This window comes from Glossina fuscipes, unplaced genomic scaffold (genome assembly GCF_014805625.2).
Source record: "Glossina fuscipes isolate IAEA_lab_2018 unplaced genomic scaffold, Yale_Gfus_2 27, whole genome shotgun sequence".
Taxonomy (NCBI): Eukaryota; Metazoa; Arthropoda; class Insecta; order Diptera; family Glossinidae; genus Glossina; species Glossina fuscipes.
In genome coordinates, this window is record NW_023998422.1 from 6,079,953 (window position 1) to 6,086,213 (window position 6,261).

The following is a 6,261-nucleotide window of genomic DNA, read 5'->3' on the forward strand; positions in this document are numbered from 1 at the left end:
AATAGTCGCTCGAAACCATTCTTATACTAGTATCCCAGGAGGCTCGATGAACATAAGCACCATGTATCAAAACCGCTTAGAAGTTTAGGATAACCGTGATTGTGTGTAATTGTGAAGGGAGAGGACCTTTCCCGGAATCGTTGAATCTTATACTTTCCTACAGATCAATATGATATGATAGTTCTCCGTCCACCATGGGTCGATTTCAATCCTAATGTTTGACCACCAATTAGGAGTGTATGTATGGGATATGCACAAGTGCACTGAGGCGCCCAGAGGTTTTTTAATCTATATAGGAAGAGTATAGCAGTGATGGCCACATTTGCCATTGGCTGGTGGTTACGAAGGGAAAACACTCTCTATATTTCTTGTTTCTCTCGCTTTAGTTTGCTGCATTCCACTTTGTTGTAATCTGTAAAATTGACGAAAATGTGTATAATAACAGCCTTTCCATCCGGGAAAACGGCTGGGTTTGTATTCAGGATCAGTACAAATAGTAAAGCGTTCATCAGCATCTGGTATACCGTGACCTTTAACCATCTGTCTACGTTTGTGCGGCGACGAACTTTTCAACTATAGACGGAAATATGGACGGCATGAAATCTTCAGACGGAATCGCATTTCAAACTGAATCAATATTTATTTTTTTTCTTTTTACATTGCGCAATCTCCAAAGTTTGTTCACTGTGCCCGACATCGTATAAATGTATCTTGCGTTGATTGACATAGCAGGGTCAAGCACCAACCATCGATATTCATAAATATGTTAATCGTAGCGTACAATTACTTCCATTTGATTATTGGAAGATGATATCCATGCATCGTTACTTAATAAACAATAAGTTATCCTTTACAGGAGTCAGTCTTCGGCCAGAGATTTCGTCACCTGCAATGTTTGAGTACCACCTTCCAGGCAATCAATTCAAAATTTCCTCTTGATACGACCAATTTCTCGGGATATGTTCTCTATTTGTGTAACACGTTGGTGATGAGAAGGGAGTGGGGAAAGAGATGAAGAGATGATGAGGGCAATCTAGTGAACATGTGCCCAATTAATAAATATTATGCGTTCACCGACTTAGCGACGGCCAAATCTACCGCACTTGAGATTTCAACCTGCGAACCTTCTTACCTACTCGTCCACTGATGCGGATACTTTGACCGAAACAAAAAACGTGATTTGACCTGCCTAGTTCCGACAACTTTATTGATTTCAAAGCTCGGTAATTAAACTCTCTTCTCTCTACCTCAAGTGTCGTCCGTGGTTGCAACATCTGATCTATTTTTTCGAGAATGACGTAACTGTTGGTCGGAAAGTTGTACGAGAAATTGTGGGTTTTCTTAATTTAATCCGAAATGCAGGACCTTTCGTGCACTACGCGCATATCTTCGACCTTTACAGTCGAGCAAGAACTCGCTTAATTATTTTTGCGTTTTCCTTGCCTGGTAGAAAAGGCTTGAAACTCGTTTTCCTTTCTCAAAATAATTGCCTCCAATCAAGTCAGTCTTCTGTCATACTTGGCGTTCATTGTTTTTAAACCATTTCCTAAACGAATAATTATTGCATAACTTTTCATATTTTTAGTTTCGTATTCGGATAATTTGAAGCGTTATGACGACGTATTTGTATATATGAATACGTGCAAGTGGCATGCTAAAGAGATTCCGCAGTACGCTACGTTTACAGATCTACATCTACTTCTAAACGGCAATTAAATCATATAAAGCTTGGGGATTGAAAAATTTCATGTAAGTCAAATTTATTGCAGACATTGAGCTCACAGTCTTAGTTACTAGCCACTTTATGCACATCACATAACATTTCATATATATATATACAGGGAATATACTATATAACTAGTGATTATAGGGCATGTGGAATATTTGTCAAGCGACAGTTGCTTTCAATTTTACACCTACACGAGGTGCACATCGAATTTGATAAATGTTTATGATACACATACTTGTGCACTGGAGGTCTACATACATTATGTATAACTAAATATATATTCATACCGTGAGTTGCGGAAACGTTGTAGCCCTATCTATCGACTCCGCCTTTTTTTTTCGTTATCCGCCTTAGTTTAAATTCAAAAGGTAGAAAATTCATTCAGGAGACATATTGTTTGGTTTGTAGGTTTTTCGCAAGAAAATCTTCATCAAATTTCAAGTTCGAAAATCAGCTGGGACAGACTAAAGTCTGGCATGAAGCATACCAATGAAAAAGAGGTACATACGATATGCATGCATATGTCGGTATCATACGAGATGCGATTCATACATTCAGATATTAAAATAAATAGTAGATCACTCTATATCGCTCATCCATGCATCGCCTATAAGCCGGTGGCGATGATGGGCATTAAAAGGTTCGGTTTGAGCAGAAGTTTTTTGCAATTTTCATTTGACTTCATTTTGAGTGTCTGTTCTATTGTTGTGCGCTGGTTGGAAGCTGCTACTGGTTGTGATTTGTTGCGGTTGTTGCGGCCAACTTCATTGTGATTACTTTGTTACAACTTTATTAAGTGCGAAATTCTAATTACTTATGCTTTGAGTTGCCAAATAGCCGAACGTCAACCCAACGCAAACAAATGTCTCAGAAAGTAGAAGTCTCTTTCCTACAACATTCACTGGCTTGTTAGCGAAATTCACATCCCACTCATACACATATAAAATACATCCATCCATACGCATAGGAGAAGTAAACATTTGGTTTAGAAGAAAGAAAATGCCCCGAGGAATTGCTAATGAGCGTAGAGTAAATACTGGAAAAAGTGGAAAAACTGTGATTTTCAGTTTAGATGCAGAGAAAAAAAAAAAAAAAAAAAAAAAGAGAAGAAAAATGTAAAGAGCTTGCAATTGACTATATATCAAAACATTTAAGCGTTTCACTATGCATTTACACCATGACTCAATCACGGACAACTTAATAACAAAAGGATTCGAGCACAACAAAGTGTCAGAGAATGACTGTTACTGTATGACAATGGCTGGTTACTGCTCGCATTGGATTTAATACAAGATAGATATAAACTATAAACAACAATACTAACAATATATAGGATTTTAAATCAGCAACAAAGCATGGCAAAGAGAGAGAGGCAGAGAGTGGCAGAGAGAGAAAGATGATGGGGGTTTGGGGAGGTAATGCAGAAAAGTATCAGTCGCGCTCAGTTCTCATATACTATAAAATACATTAAATTCACAAAGGCAAAGACAGACCTGTGACAGTTAAAGCAGCTTACTAACTCAGGCATATACACGCCTGTACATGAACATTTACGCAAACACTCCGCTATAGTGTTGCTGCACATACATAAACACTGCAGGCAACACAAAGCTCTTGTCAAACGGAAGTATAGACAAAAGGACTTTAGTAAAAATTTCAAAAAAAAACTAAACAAAACGGAAGCTGTAAAAATGCACACTCACACTGACACTCATGCACGTAAAGAGACATAGAGTGATAAAGCAACAATAACAACAGATTTAATAGAAGAATTGCTGTTATTGTAATGTTCGGGCCAAGTCTCTTCAACAATATAAAGTATATAACTAAAGCCAAAATAAACAAAGCTAGACAAGGAAAAAGGAGCAAAAAATCGAAAAACAAAAAAAACAACAAAAAAAAAAAGTTAAAAATAAAGAGACCGAATAAAATATTTGATATTTAAGTGCTCTACTCATGCTTCAACGGCGCTTCTTCTTCGTCTTCTTTTTCTAACTCTACTTCAATTTCTATCATTTATGTGAAAATGTGAAAATTTATGTGGTGTAAATTCAATGTGGAGAAAACTTGAAGCCATGACAATAAATAGCGTTGCAAGTCAGGCAATCCTTTCCTTGCCTTTCCGTTCCGTTTTATGATGATTTTTAACCATTTCCACACAACTTGACTCATTCAACATATATCCGCATCCTTTATATTAAGAAATGAATTGGAGTTGTATTATTTCTACGCTTTTTTTTTTCTTTATTTTATTATTAAACAATTCAAGTGTGTTGACAATTTGACGCCACAAAGTCTTGTTGAAAACTTCCACTGTTATAAAATATCATAGCATAACGTATTATATTAAAATTTAAAACACATTTCTTAGATCAAAATTTAAATTTATTTTTCAGAGATATATGAAGCGACGCTAACCCGACTTGTCTATTAAATTTTGAATTTGCGTTTTGCCTACAGCCATAGGCAGGGAAGCAAATTTCAAATATTTCGAACAATTCATTTCTACAAAAACCACAACAGCAGTGAGAGGTGGTTGTCAGTGTTAATTATTAAAGTCGAAGAAAAGAAAAGTAGAGAACTGTTCCAAAGCCGCAAAGACGATGGAAGTTCGCAATGAGAAAGTCAAAAGCTTTAAAAGATTATGTTACTTCCATTGGTCCCACCAGACGGTATAGTAATTTTTATAAGTGCAACCATCACTGGAAATGCAGTAAGGCATTTAAAGGTCGGTCTTACTCGGCTGTAATGTTTTCACTTTTTTATTTTAATCTGCGAAGAACTTTCGCTGTAACAGAGCTGGCAGATTAGGGTCAGAATGCTACGACGCCAGATCAACAGAATCTCCATCACTATGCTATTAGGAATTAGTTACGTATTCCTGGGTATAGTATTCTTTACCTTTTGACTCTTTAGCAAGCATCTACCCTGTTGTTGTCGTTCCGTTTATTACAAAAACATGATTGATATCCCAATTTTGATTGTGATCAAATCGACTTGAAGCCGGTGCTGAAAAGAAAAAGCATAAATTACTTGGTTCGTGGGGTATATAATGGAGAGAAGGCTTCATTTTCACTTAGCGTCGTAAGCATTAAGTGTTAAATTTGCTACCAAAGATGCAGGGGATATGTGTGTAGGAAAAGCTGCTCCACCTTTCCTGCAAGTAGAGCCTTGTTTCTAGAAGAAATCTCTCCTAAGCATTGTAGGGAACGTAATCGAGCTTATTTAGAATATGTCATGCGCCCAGTGATATGTAACTTAAAGGCGACGTTACTCGAACATAACTTCTGTTGAGTCCAACGTTCACCTGATGCTATTGATTGATAAATTTTCGTTGTTTAATCGGTCCAATTTTTAAACTGGATCAACAGAGTTAATTCTAAAAGTCATGCCCAGTTTTACATTTTCTTTTCCTTGCAAGGTTAGAATTTAAATAATAGACGACGGACAGAATATATCGGGAAACCTATATGGACCCTAAACACACAATATATTATGTTTGCGACAGAATACACGACATCTATCATGTGTGGCTTTCCCATGTTTTGTTTGGTTTGTTTTTTAAGAGAATGCCGTCTATATATGTAACACGGCGACAGTCGGAAAAAACCGGGCAGAGAGAGGACTAAGAGTACGTCTAAACGGTAAGTGTCATATTTTCACACATTTGATCGCATTCATTGGCGAATCAGATCCGCTTTCAAGCTTAATCTCTAGCGGCAAATGAAAAATATTTCTATATTAAATTCTGCAACCGCAATACGAATAAAATCACATCCAAGTGTCTTTACATCCTCTCGTTTTCTGCCTCTCTCTCTCTTAATGTTTCCGTCTCTCCGTAATGGATGATTAAAATTCACGGTGGGATGATTCTTCTCATTCAATGCAATTGACGAAGTGCATTAAGCTTACGTATTACAATGCATAACATTTGCGAAATTAACTCCTACTGTGGCTGCAGACACAGTTAACAACTTGCATCATCAGATCTGCCTCAGTTGTAATATAGTCAGGCAATAACTCTATTTAAGTTTGGCTACACCTTTGTAATTTATCTCACGCGCTTTTACCGACAAGCATGAAAACGAGTGCAACTTATTTACTTAAGACCATAATAAACAATATATTTAGATAAATTGCAGCAATCATTTATGTAAAGAGATCAGTGCACTATATATATTCCATATGCTAGTAACAAAACAAGGAAAATTATAAATTAAATATTTTTTCAATTTTTTTTTTCTGTATTTTTTTTTTTTTTTTTTTCTAATACACCTCCTTTAGAAAAATGGGAGGCGTGACGTTTTATCAACAAATATTTGCAAAAGAGATAAAATCATAGAAAAACTGCCACACATACGTTCGAGAAGAGTTTGTGCGCATACAGGTGCATATAAAGTCATTAAACGGTGTGACGCCCCGTTTCGTCGTTTCTGCGTTCACTTGATTAGAGCAGCAAACAAAGTTTCTTTTTCGCAATTCCTTTGTGTACGAATGAAAGTCATAGGATTTTTAATGATAACAATCAGTTG